The sequence below is a fragment of the Eumetopias jubatus genome, unplaced genomic scaffold (assembly GCF_037043125.1).
Source record: "Eumetopias jubatus isolate StellerSeaLion01/CBP00866 unplaced genomic scaffold, mEumJub1_p1.0 scaffold_5, whole genome shotgun sequence".
Taxonomy (NCBI): Eukaryota; Metazoa; Chordata; class Mammalia; order Carnivora; family Otariidae; genus Eumetopias; species Eumetopias jubatus.
Window position 1 is genome coordinate 59090095 of NW_028274811.1, and position 14708 is coordinate 59104802.

A 14708-nucleotide genomic window follows, 5' to 3' on the forward strand; every position below is an offset into this window, starting at 1 on the left:
ATGGCCCGGAACACGCTGTCCTCGCGCTTCCGTCGGGTGGACATTGATGAGTTTGATGAGAACAAATTCGTGGACGAGCAGGAGGCGGCGGCGGGCGAGCCAAGCCCGGACCCTAGCGAAGTGGATGGCCTTCTGCGGACATGCTTCGGGCATTCCACGCAGCCTTGCGGAACTCTCCTATCAACACCAAGAATCAGGCCGTGAAGGAACGAGCCCAGGGCGTGGTGCTGAAAGTGCTCACAAACTTTAAAGCAGTGAAATTGAGCAGGCTGTGCAGTCGCTGGACAGAAATGGCATTGACTTGGTAATGAAGTACATTTATAAAGGGTTTGAGAAGCCCACGGAAAACAGCGGTGCAGTGTTACTCCAGTGGCATGAAAAGGCATTAGCACTAGGAGGACTAGGCTCCATTATAAGAGTGCTTACAGCAAGAAAGACTGTTCAAAAAAATAAAAGGACTCATGTTACCTTGAGAAGAATTTTGGATGCACAGGCTGATGAAGAAGGGATTGACAATGGACCATCTTCCTGGGAACTCCCAACTAAATTATTCCAGGACATGCATCCCCTAAAGTGTATTTTATTTTCAGGGTGGAGGGAGAACTTGGCTGTTTCCTAAATCCTTTGCAGGATCTGATGGTCTATGCCTTTGTCCACGAGTAACCCAGAACTGACCTCATAACTGTCTGCCGGAGTGGCTGGTCAGCATCGGCCGGGTGTAGCTGTGTGCTCTGCCTATTTCACGTGGGGGAGGGACGATCTGGGCAGGTACAGATCCAACGGCTGTGGTCAAAGGGGGAGCTTGTTTTTTTGAAGTAGTAAAACTTCGAGGGTTTGTACAGACATCCCGTCTTCCGAGAGAAGACGGGCTCTCTTGGATTCATTGTAAAGTGCCTGCTGCATCAATAAAGTTCTTGGCTTACTAGTAAAAAAAAAAAAGAAAAAAGAATATATTTAGTTTTGTAAGAAGCTGCCAAACTATCTTTCAAAGTGGCTGTACCATTTTGTATTCCTTCCAACAGTGAATAAGAGTTCCTGAGGCTCCATAGCCTCACCAGCATTGGGGGTTGCTAGTGTTCTGGAATTTTGGCCATTCTGGTAGGTATGTAATGGTATCTCATTGTTGTTTTAATTTGCAATTCCCTAGTGACATATGATGTGGATCAACTTTTTATATGTTTATTTGTCATCTGTATATCTTCTTTGATGAAGTATCTGGTAAGATCTTGGGTTCATTTTTAGACTAGAATTCTATATCCTGAAAAATTGCCCTTCAAAAGCAAAGGAGGGAAAAATGACTTTCTCAGACAAACAAAAAATTAAGAGAATTTGTTGCTAGTACACCTGCCTTGCAAGAAATTTTAAAAAGAAGATCTGTAGAGAGAAGGAAAATAACATAGGTCAGAAACTTGGATCTACAAAAAGAAAGGAAAAGCATTGAAGGAGAAATAGGTAAAGGTAAAAGGAAAATTTTTATTTTTCTCATTTTGTGAATGGTATAAAGTCTATGTCTAAATTTATTTTTTATTCAATTTATTTTTCTTTTGCATGTGGATGTCTGGTTGTTCCAGCACCATTTTTTAAATAAAGATTTTATTTATTTGACAGAGAGAGAGAGACACAGCAAAGAGAGGGAACACAAGCGGGGGGGGGGGTGGCGTGGGAGAGGGAGAAGCAGGCTTCCCGCCGAGCAGGGAGCCTGATGCGGGGCTCAATCCCAGGACCCTGGGATCATGACCTGAGCCGAAGGCAGCCGCTTAATGACTGAGCCACCCAGGAGCCCCCAGCACCATTTGTTGAAAAAATTGTCTTTGTTCCATTGTATTGCCTTTGACTCTTTGTCAAAGGAGCCTTTGACTATATTTATGTGGGCCTATTTCTGGTGCTCTATTCTATTCCATTGATCTATTTGTCTATTCTTTTGCCAATACCATGCTGTCTTGATTACTATAGTTTTATATTAAGTCTTGAAATCAAGTGTCAGTTTTCCACGTACTCCTTAAACATGGTGTTGACTATTCTGAGTCAATAAAATTGTCATATATTTAAAGTATACAACATGATGATTTGATATATGCCTACATTGTGGAAGGAACCCCAGTTGATGGTATTGTTGAGTTCTGCTGTGTCCTTCCTGATTTTCTGCCTGCTGGATCTGCCCATTTCTGATAAAGGGGTGTTGAAGTCTCCAAGTATGATTCACTCCAAGTGGATTCATCTATTTCTCCTTGCAGTTCAGTTTTTGCCTCCTGTAGTTTGATGTTCTATTGTTGGGTACATACATGTTAAGGATAGAATGTCTTCTCGGAGAACTGCCTTCTTTGTAATTATATAGGTCCTTTATTTACCCCTAATAACTTTCTTTGCTTTGAAGTCTGCTTTGTCTGAAATTAATTTAGCTATTCCTGCTTTCTTTTGATTAGTATTAGCATGGTATATTTTTCTCCATACATTTACTTTTAATCTTCATGTGTCTTTATATTTAAAGTGGGTTTCTTGGGGTGGCTGGGTGACTCAGTTGATTAAGTGTACGACTCTCGATTTCAGCTCAGATCGTGGTCTCAGGGTCATGGAATCCAGCCCCGTATCCCTGCCCCCCGACAAAATAAATAAATAAATCTTTTTAAAAAATAAAGTGGATTTCTTATAGACAAAGAACAGTTAGGTTTTGGTTTTTTCATCCACTCTGACAGTCTCTTATCTTTTAACTGCTGCATTTAGATCATTGATGTTCAAAGTGACTTATTGATATATCTTGATTAACATCTACCATATTTGTTACTGTTTACATTTGTTGCCCTTGTTCCTTGTTCCTATTTCTGTCTTCTACTCTTTTTCTGCTTTTTGTGGTTTAAATTCACCTTTTTATATGATTCCATCTTTTCTCCTTTCTTTTTTTTTTTTAAAGATTTTATTTATTTATTTGAGAGAGAGAGAATGAGAGATAGAGAGCACGAGAGGGGAGAGGGTCAGAGGGAGAAGCAGACTCCCCGCTGAGCAGGGAGCCCGATGTGGGACTTGATCCCGGGACTCCAGGATCATGACCTGAGCTGAAGGCAGTCGCTTAACCAACTGAGCCACCCAGGCGCCCTCTTTTCTCCTTTCTTAACATATTAGTTACATGTCTTTTTTTTTAAACTTCTTTTCGTGGTTGCCTTAGAGTTTGCAATATACGTTTACAACTAATCCAAGTCCACTTTCAAAGAACACTGTATCTCTTCACAGGTGGTGAGAATACCTTATAATAACAAAATAATCCTAATTCCTTTCTCTTGCCCCTTGTATCATTACTGGCATTCATTTTACTTGTATAAGCATATGTACACATGATATATACATAAGCACACATAATTGAATACATCATTGCTATTATTACCTTGGACAAAGTATTATCTATTAAATCAACTAAAATAAGAGAAATAAAAGCTTTTTTTGTACCTTTACTTATACCTTCTTCGATGTTACTTATGTAGATCTGAGTTTCTGACCTTTGTTATTTTCCTTTCCTCTAAAGAACTTCTTTTAACATTTCTCACAAGGTGGATCTACTGGCAACAAATTCTCTCAAGATTTTACTTGCCTGAGAAAATCTTCTGTTTTTTCTCCTTCACTTTTGAATGTTAATTTTGCAGGGTACAGAATTCTAGGTTGCCTTTTTTCCCTCTCTCTCTCAACACTTTATTAATTTTTTTCAAGATTTACTTATTTATCTGAGAGAGAGAGAGCAACTGAGCAGGGGGGAGGGGCAGAGGGAGAGGGAGAGGGACACAAGCAGACTCCCCAGTGAGCGTGGCCTAACATAGGGCTCGATCTCACAAACCTGAGATCATGACCTGAGTCAAAATCAAGAACTGGTTGCTCAACTCCTGAGCCACCAGGAACCCCTTTCTCTCAATACTTTAAACACTTCGTTCCACTCTCGTCTTGCTTGCTCGTTTCTGAGGAGACTTTGGATGTAATTTTTATCTTTGCTCCTTTATAATAAGGCATTTCCCCCTCTTCCTCCAACTTCTTTCAGGATTTTTTTTCTTTTTCTTTGATTTTCTGAAGTTTGAATATGATATGCCCCTGTGTAGTTTCTTTAGGGCATCTGTCTGGCTTGGTATTCTCTGAGGTTCTCAGATCTGTGGTTTGGTGCCTGACATTAATTTGGGGGAAATTCTCAGTCGTTATCATTTCCAATATTTCTTCTGTTCTTTTCTCTCTTCTTCTCCTTCATTATTCTCATTATACATATATTACATCTTTTGTAGTTGTCCACAGTCCTCGGATATTCTGCTCTGTTTTTTCATCTTTGTTCTGCTTGCTTTTTAGTTTTGGAAGATTCTATTGATATATTCTCAAACCCAGAGAGTCTTTCCTCAGTTGTGTGCCATCTGCTCCTAAACTCATCAAAGGTGGTCTTCATTTCTGTTACGGTGGTTTTGATCTCCAGCTTTTCTGTTTGGTTCTTTCTTAGGATTTCCATCTCTCTGCTTACAGTGACAATCTGTTCTTTCATGCTGTCTATTTTTATCCATTAGAGCCCTTAGCATATTAATCGTAGCTGTTCTAAATTCCTGGTTTGATAATTCCAACACCTGTGCCATATCTGGCTCTGATGCTTGCTTGAGCTCTTCAAACTATGTTTTTTGCCTTTTGGTATACCTTGGAAATTTTTTTTGATAGTTGGACATAATGTGCCCAGTAAAAGGAACTGTTGTGACTAGGCCTTTAGTACTACAGTGGTGAAGTGTGGGGAGAGGAAACGTTCTATAGTCCTCGGATTAGGTCTCAGTCTTTTAGCGAGCACATGTCTCTGGAGTGTGAAATTCACAAGTGTTTCTTGGGTTTTTTTTCTCCCCTGTTTAATGGGACAAGATGGCTAGAGTGTGCTGGAGTTGGCTCTCCCCCTGCCTCCAGATCAGTTAGGCTCTGATCATACCACAGCAGAATAGGGGTTAGGCTATGGTTAATTAGATTCTCCTGAGGGCAGACGTTGTTAAGAACAGAATGCCCTGACATATCAAATTAGTCCCTTCCTACCGCCCTCTTCTGCCAGAAGCATGACAGAATTTTTCTCCAATATTCACCATGGGAACCTGGTTAAAGTCTTAGAGGCAAAAGTCACAAAAGCATGGGGAGCTCCCCTATGAATAAGACCCTCTGGATTTTTCAGCTGTCAGATTTGTCCACATTGCGTCCCCAGCAATTCGTCAATTACTGTTTAGGTTTTCCTACCTTGGCCCTGGTTCTGCTGTCAGTTTCTGCTTGTGAGTCCTGCTCCAGTAAGCCAGGACACTGTATTCTCCGGTCTGTCTCTCCGATCCTGGGGGCAGTGGTTTTCCCTGTGGCTTCTTCTCTTACGGATCCAAGAGGAATTGTTGATTTTTCAGCATGTTCAGCTTTTCCCTTGTTAGGATGGAGTAGCAACTTCTAAGTTCCATACATGTAGAACTGGAAACCAGAAGTAGCATATTTTAAATATTTTAATATTTTGATTGTCAGATAAGGGGAAAAGTTATCATTTTAATTTCCACTTCCCCAACTTCTGGTGGGATTGAGCATCTTTCATATATTCCTTTGAATCTAATCTTAAAAGATGAATCAGTGTTCAGCAGAGGGAAAAGGGTGAGCAAAGGCATAGATCTATTAATTGCACAGTGTCAGCATGCTTTAGAGGGACTGGAATTACTTAGTATAGGGAATGAGAGGGTGACTAAGAAAAACAAGGCTCAGAAAAGTAGATAGGTATCAGGCGACAGAGGGCCTGTTCAGACTTCATCCTGTCCCATAATGGGGAGCTACTGAAGACTTTAAGCAGGGCTGCAAAAGGCCAAATTCGTTTTTAGAAAAAGTGATCTTTTAGCTGAGAGAAGAGCGAAATGAGGTGAAAGCGCAGAGACTGAAAAGACGAGAGCAACCTTGAGAGAACTGTGGTGGCTCCCTGAGGGAGGGCAGCCAAGCTGTGTCCACAGGTGGGGGGGGAGGAGGGGCAGAGAGGAGAGAGGTCAGAAAGACGGCAACCGTGGCACGGACTGTGCATTGTCTATGACGATGGGGAAACAGGAAGCCAGGGGTCTGAGAGTCAGTTTTCCATCAAGTGTATTGGTATGAATGATCAGGAAATTTTGGTGGTGGCCAAAAGAAAAAAGAAAAAAAGTTACAGAACAGTGCCATGTAAACTAGTTAAGTCTAATTTCAGTAAAGTGTCTACAGAGTTGAACATTTAAAAGAAAATCAGAAAAAAAGTCTGTGTGAGACAGAGAAGACATTGGTTGAAAAGAGCCAGTAATAAATGAGTCTGCAAGGAAAAATAAGGGAGAAATAAGAAGAGAAAAATATTTTTAAAATTGGATGAAGGAAAGTAAAAGGAGGTAGAGGAAAATATGAATGGAAAACTGAGGGTTTTAAGTTTTTATTTTTTTATATTTCATTTTCCATACATTAGCATTAAACTTTGAAAATAATATATTGAAAAGAGAGCATTAATCCACGGGAGACAAGTCGATTTTGAACAACACGTTTGATGAAATCTCCAAGTGACAGCTAACTGCTGCTAATGCTTTCCTCTTAACCTCCTGATGTTATTTAATCTGCAAAGAAATCATTATCTCTATCTTGTAGAATGCATGAAAAGGTTACTTGTACACATTACCAGTTAGATATTCGAACGTCTTAGCTATTTATTATTAGTCATTCATTTGATTGCTGGGGTAATTTTCATGGGAGTTGTGAAATCCCCGAACATTCTAGTTCTCTTTCTCTTGGACTAAGTTTGCCCTCCTCTGAGTTTCTTTCTTAGACACAGCAATTATTGCTGCTATTTCTTTAAATTTGTACACACCAGTCCTTAGATAAGTAATGATTTGTCTTGGAATCAGTGCTACTTTTCTAAGGCATGTCTATGTAAACCATCTTTGGTTGAAGGGTTCTGTGTGAAAACATAATGCTTTGCTATTACCATTTTCATAAAATGGCCATGGAGTAAGTAAACGAATATTAACAGAGAAGGAATCTTTGTGTCCCCCTCCCCAGTTCATATGTTGAATTCCAGATGTCTAAGGTGATGGTGTTAGGAGTGGGGCCTTTGGGAGGTGCTTAGGTTGTGATGGTATAGGCTTCATGAACAGAATTAGTATTCTTATTAAAGAGGCACCAAAGAGCTCCCTCACTCCTTCCCTCATGGGAGCACACAGCCAGAAGGCACTGGAATCTGGAAGAGGCCTCACCAGAAGCTGACCGTGCTGGTGCCTGACCTTGGACTTCCAGCCTCTTAGAATTGCAAGAAAAAAAAATTTTTTTTGTTTATAAGTCACTCAGTTTGTGGTATTTTGTGATAGCAACCTGAACAGATTAGAATAAGAACAAAGAAAAAAAAACTCATCCATATTCCCACCACCCAGGACTAATCACTATTATCATGTTGGCATGTTTTCCCCCATATTTAAAAAAGAAAAATCAGTCTATTCTTATACTCATTGTATAAGGACAGAATCGCACTAAGTTAAAAGTTCAAAAATCACCTCAAATCTGACACCCCGAAATGACCTTTATTAGCTTTAGATTAATATTATTATATACATCTTTCTAAGTATACACACAGAAGAAATACTTTTATAAAAAAGGATCACACTATATTAAATATATTAAACTTAAACTTGAATTTTTAAAAATTTTTTTAAAGTAAGCTCTAGGCCCAACATGGGGCTCAACCTCACAACCCCAGATCAAGAGTTGCATGCCCTACTGACTGACCCAGCCAAGCACCCCAACTTACCTGAATTGAAAAAAGGAAATTTGAAGAGAAACTGAAGGAATTGTTGAGTTCCAAATAAACATTTCTCTAGCACAAGAGATATTATTTCCTAAGGGATTCTCAATACTCTAAAATATTAAAAAGGTATACTCGATGTGCTTTAAAAAACCCCCACATATTTTGATTGTATATGTCATCAAGGCCTCCCCGCTTTAAAAGATGAGAGCATTAGCATCCTCACGCTCCTGCCCCTCTCTTCATCCTTCCCTTGGTTCAAAACAGTCACCTCCTATTTTATAATCACAATTTTCATAAATTTTAGCAGGTGCACCTAATGTATTAAAAAATCCTCCATCTGTACCTCTGTCATTCCCAAACTTGGAAGCAGCTGCTCCGGAAAACCCTCCCCCACCCGCACCGTCAATTCCCAGCCAAAAACATTCATGTCACTTGTGTCGCGAAGGCTTGAGACTTTCTTCTCCCTTCCCCCATCTCTCTAATAAGGCCCAAGAGGAAAAACGAGTGAGAAAATGCCTAGAGAATGAACAACTCCTGAATCCTACTTAGCATGCGAGGAGAAAGAAAGAGGCTGTGAACCCTTGTGCATTACTAATTTTGACTACCCATGGGCACCTGGGTGGCTCAGATGGTTAGGCGCCTGCCTTCGGCTCAGATCACGATCCCAGAGTCCCGGGATCGAGTCCTGCATCAGGCTCCCTGCTCCTTGGGAGCCTGCTTCTCCCTCTGCCTCTCTCTCTCTCTGTCTCTCATGAATAAATAAATAAAAAGTTTAAAAAAAATTAATTTTGACTACCCTAAAATTCTCCGGAATGACAGATGTGAACAGTAGAACTCGGAGGTTACAACTGGCCTCTGAGAACTCGCTGAGGAAGTCAGGGCAGGAGTTCCAAGGAGAATAGGGTCAAAGGGGAAGGACTGAGGGGAGTGGCATCTTTTCCAGGGTTAGGGAGCCTGGCAGAGGGACCATACCTCCATCTCAGAGGAGCACAGCCAGTGTCTACTCATCTCCACACTTCCCACCCGTTTAAATCGAAAGCTCAGTATTCAGAGCTAAACATCTGGCTTGATAGCAGGGAACATGCAATTAACGGTAGTTCAGGGGAATTGCTGTGTTTGCAGCTGTTTCTTCTTGATAAAATAATTGTTGTTTCAAGTGGGAAATTATTATGTAGAATCGGACTGGAATGAAAAAGTAATGTCTTATCACAGCTTGATTTAGTAGTATATAAATAGGTTTTGGAAAAGGAAGGTATCACATTAAAAAGTGAGATCATTATAAATGGTGGATAAACATTGTCTCAAAGAACAAAAGAGAATGATGCCAGGAAAATGTGACACGTGACTGAAGAGGCACAGGTCACATGTCAAATCAATATTTTTTAACCCTGTATCTTGAAAAACACACACACTGAAGACATGGTATTTGGTAATCTGCTTTGGCCAGACTGAAAGCTCAGTGGTTACTGGAAGCCACAGGAAAGTTGGTGAGGACAGCTATGTATATGATTTAAAAGTATTTCAAAAGTCTTGTACCAAGTGTCAAACTATCATTTGTCTGCAATAGCTACTAGTTGAAGAAAATAAATGAGTGATGTATTTTTTTTTCCTGTATCTGCAAAGAGCAATTGAGAGAGAACAGATGACTCAAGTCCTAGGGCAAGAAGGGAGCCGGGGGGGACTTGAAAAGAACAGCAGTTGAGTGAAAGAAACAGAGCCTGGGAAAGAGATTTCAGAACATGCTGCAAGCCCTGATTTTCTCTTCCTATGACACCTGTCAGTGGTAAAGACCATAAATGGGCAATTCCTAGAACATTTGTAGGTCCTATATTAAAGGAGCAGACCAGTAGGGATTGAATAAGTGTGGGGTAGCAAGAATTTCAGAACCAGGAAAGCCCACACATGGAGTCTGGGTGTAGTATACACTGTTTGCGGGCTCAGCTGGGGCTCTGTGGGTGGGAGGCCATGATTCTCCTTAGGGTTACTTTATCAGGGCCACATTGGACCCAGATAATTCCTTACCTTGTGCCTCCACCTTGGCACACCCCATAGAGGATCAGAAAGAAGTCACCAGAAGGTCTTGTTCACTCTAATGGATTTTTGTTTATGCTGCTTGTGTTTCATTTAGTCTTTTGATAAAATCGATGACAGAACAAATCATGGTGTATGGATTTCCTTTTTATCTTTCTATTCCCAAACCTGATCTTGTCAGCCTTGGACCTGAGACTCCTCAAATGCTGTTCATATTTCTAACTTGTGACCAATGTAGATTCAAAATATGATATTCTCCTTATTTCATTTGTTAGTAGTACTGTTTTGCCCTGTTCTTTCAATATCATGTTGGGTTTTCTTGAAATTGCCTTTTTTTCCTCAGTGCCAAAATTAATGAAATCCTAGGGCTTGGCCTTTAAAAACTGGGGGCACGTGTGGCTACTCCCTCTCACTACACTGAAGAGAAAAGCAAATAGTACTTTGCATCATAAAACTGTTCTTGCAGAAGTTACTTCCAGCCAAAGAATCTCCTTTTCCTAAGGGGCCAGAAAGTAAATATTTGAGACTTGCAGGCCTTGTGGTCTTTGTTGCAGCTACTTAATTCTGCTGCTGAAGCATGAAAGCAGCCAAACGAATGGGCATAGCTGTGTTCCAATAAAACTTTATTTACAGAAACAGGTTGTTGGACCGGGCAGTCGTTTGCTGACCTCATCAAGTGCCAACTCCTCTTAGACAACTGGACCCCAAAGATTGTTGCTATGGCCTGTGAAAGTAATCTTTAATCCTTAAAATGTTATAAACTTGTTGTTTTACTTAATAATGTGTTGCCTAGTAATATATACTTAAGTTGACATCCCTGTTTTCCAGAAGACATAAATACTTGTGAATTTTCTTTGTTGAACAGAAGAGGATTACTGGCTTTCTCTCTTCTCCCTCATGCATGAAGGTAAAAGAAAATTATTATCTTACAGGTTAGGTTCTCTAGAAGCAAAAGATGAGGTAGAGCTTTGGGAGCAAGATGTTTCACTAAGATCAATACTTATGAAAAGTAGGGAAGGAAACAGGACTGGGCAGGGAGAGAAGTAGTACTCCTATGCAGGTCCGAAAACGTCATCCAACATGGCGGGGAACACTGGAAGAACAGTACCCCAACATGGCAGGGAACACTGGAAGAACAGTACCCCAAATGGCCAAGACTATAGCCTTACCTTGCTCAATCACCAGATCCAGAATGCCCTAGGAAGAGGAAGGCTTCAGGCAAAGCAGCTCTCTGGAAAAAGCTCATAGCTAGAAGTTGTCCGCTGGCTACATTCCCCACTGCTTAGGCATCAAGTCCTTTCTTGGAGGGGGTCTGGACAAAGAATCTTCATACCTACCCTAAACAGCCAGTTTTTTATTTAAACAAAAAGTCTGAGAATGTATCTCAAAAGTTAACACCAGTGATGGAGTAAGAACAGCTGTAGAGCTATTGAACATGTTAGCTTCATCCTTTTGATTATGTTTTCACTATTTAAATGTATAAATATCCCTTTTCATGTGGGAAAAAAGAGTGTAGGACACAGATATCATGATGAAGAAGTATCTGGGCATCTTTTTTTTTTTTCCCTCTGTTTCTTCACTCATCTTCCCTAACTAGTTGTCATTCACCTTCTATTCTATCTTCTTTCATTCTACCTCTTACTTTCTGGTTTTTCCATCTTTCATTCACTAACCCCTTCAGTTCTACCCAGCATTTTTCAATAGCTTCATATAGAAAGCAATACCTTGGGCTTGTAATGGAGGACAATTTCACAAACCACATTCAACATTTCCTGATTTTTGAACACTACATACTATGCTGCTATGAATATTCATGTACAATTTTTGTGTGAATATACGTTTTCAACAACTGTGGTTATATACCTGTGAATGGAATTGCTGGGTTAGGTGGTAACTCCATGTTTAGTCCTTTCAGGAACTTCCAAAATGTTTTCTAAAGTGACTGCACCATTTTACCTTCCCACCAGCAATGTATGAGCGTTTCAATTTCTCCACATCCTTGTTAATACTTGTTATTGTCCATCTTTTTCCTGACAGTCATCCTAGTGGATCTGAAGTCATATCTCATTGTGATTTTGATGTGCATTTCCCCAATGACTATTGATGAGCATCATTTCATGCCTTGTTTCTTTTACTATATCTTTTTTTGAGTTAGTTTCTTAGTGGCTGCCCACTAAGACACTAATTGTAGTAAATGATAATTACTATCTTAACCTAGAACAACCAAATTTGGATCAATAGAAACTTAATTTCAGGAATGAAACAAAAATTTGCCTCAGTATAGTTCCATTCTCTTCCCCCTCCTTTGTGCTATTACTGTCATATGGATTACATGTTATGCATTATAAACCTATGAACAAAATCTTATAATTACTGCTTTATGCAACTGTCTTTTAATTCAAGTAGGAGAGGAAAAGCGTTTTTTTTAAAGATTTATTCTATTTATTTATTTGAGAGAGAAAGAGAGAGAGCACAAGTGGAGAGAGGGGTTGGGGGGGGCAGATCTCAAGCAGACTCCATGCTGAGTGCAGACTCCGAGGCAGGGCCTGATCTCATGAGTCTTGAGATCATGACCTGAGCCAAATCAAGAGTCAGACACTTAACCAACTGAGCCACCCAAGCATCCCACACTTTAGTATTTCTTGTAGGGCAAGCCTGCTATTAAGAAATCTGCTGAGGCGCCTGGGTGGCTCTGATGGTTAAGCATCTGCCTTTGGCTCAGGTCATAATCTCAGGGTCCTGGGATCGAGTCCCACATTGTGTTCCTTGCTCAGCAGGAAGCCTGCTTCTCCCTCTGCCTGCCGCTCCCCCTGCTTGTGCTCTCCCTCCCTCTCTCTCTCTGGCAAATAAATAAATAAAATCTTAAAAAAAAAAAAGAAATTTGCTGTTTCTTTTTTTTTTTTTTTGGAATGTCTGAATTTCTCCTCATTTTTTAAGAACAGTTTCTTAGGATACAAAATTTTTGATTGACAGTCTTTCTTTCAGCACTTTGACTATGCCATCTCCCTGCCTTCTGGCCTCCATAGTGTCTGATGAGAAGTCAGTTGTAAATTTTATTGAGTAGCCGTTGTACTCGTAAGTCATTTTTTTCTTGCTGCTTTCAGGATTCTCTCTTCGTCTTTGTGTTTGGACAATTTGTCTATGATGTGTCTAGGTTTTGATCTCTGAGTTTATCCTTTATTGCATATCTTGGATGTGTACATTAATGATTTTCATCAAATTTGATTAGTTTTGGGGTATTATTTCTTTCTCTCTGTTTCTTTTGTTTTTTCCTTTCTTTCTGGAACTTTCATAATGCATTTGTTCATTTGCTTTATGATGTTCTGAAGATCTTTTGCAATCTGTTCATTTTGGGGGGCACCTGGCTGGCTCAGTCAGAAGAGCATGGGACTCTTGATCTCAGGGTCATGAGTTCAAGCCCCACATATGGGTGTAGGGGTTACTTAAATAGATAAACAAATAAATAAACTTAAAAAAAGGAAATATGGACATTTTTCTTTTTTTTTTTTTAAGATTGTTATTTATTTATCTGAGAGAGAGAGAGCACAAGTGGGGTAGAGGGGCAAAGGGAGAGGAAGAAGAAAACTCGCTGATGAGTGGCGAGACTGACATGGGACTCTATCCCAGGACCCTGGGATCCTGACCTGAGCTGAAGGCCTACACTTAACTGACTGAGCCACCGAGGTGCCTGGAATGTGGACGTTTTTCTTCATTCTTTTCCTTTCTATTTCTCAGACCAGATAATCTCAATTGAATGATTCATTCTTTTAAACTCACTGATTCATTCTTCTGCCAGCTCAACTCTGCTTTTGAACCCCTTGAGCATGATTAATAAAATTTATTTTATTAAAAAATATTGTCACGTATGTAACATGTAAGCAGTTAATACTTACTTTTTTCTCATTGTCCTGAAATATTTACCAAAAAACAGGATTATATTTCAGGCCAAAAAGAAAATACTGCAATTTAATTTATGTAATTTATATGGGCTACATCCTCAGATCACAAAATACAGTAAAAATTAACCACTCTTCTAAGTAACTATTGGATCCAAAAAATAAAATTAAAATGGAAGTTAAAGATCATTTGAACATTAATGATAACAAGAATACTACACTGAAAATACATGGAAAATTTAGAGGCAAATTTGTAGATGTAAATGATTTTATCATTAAAAAATTTTTAAAATTAACTCAACATCCATCTCAAGAATCTTAAGAACATAAATGCAAAACAAACTTTAAAAATAGAATTAATAAAGTTATAGACATTAGTGAATTAGAAAAAAAAAAGACAATCTATAAACCCCAAAATGTACTTTTTAAAAATTATATCTTGTGTTTTTGTTTTTTGAGATGATTCTTTATAAGGACTACTATAACAAGAATATTTGGTCAGTGACTCTTCCATGTGGTATCTTTCATAGACAAGCCAGGCCATATAAGGCTAGGCTATGCTACTGTAATTATTCTCCTTAATATAATAATGCTTGATATTTAATAGTTTCTACTTGATAGTATTTTTCATTCATACACATATGTTGTTTGAATAACCCATACAGTGTCAGTGTGCCTGTATTTTCAGTCATCTCTCACTGGGGGTGTGTTTATGAACAATTCTATAGCAGAATGAATTAAATACTGTCAAGAAAGAAGCACTGTTTGAAAACAAACAAACATGTTTCTCACTGTAACTGGGGTTTTTGGACATTGGACTCTATAAGACTAACTGAACTTCTGGACAACTTAAAGCATCAGAGAATTCAACCAGCCAGGGCAAAATTGGACTATAATCATACACTAGAGTAACTGGTGCCTCAGGGAAATTGTTCAAACTAGAAAACCATTTGACTCAGGTGTGAGCAGTTTCTGCCTTCTTGGTCAGTGGAATTTGTCCTTGAACCTGGAACCTCTTTTCTCTT

At 39.4% G+C, this 14708-nt stretch overlaps 1 pseudogene; it reads left to right on the forward strand.

The window, feature by feature from the left end:
- LOC114217590 (actin-related protein 2/3 complex subunit 5-like protein pseudogene) overlaps positions 1-14708 on the forward strand; it is a 27950-nt pseudogene continuing 13242 nt past the window's right edge.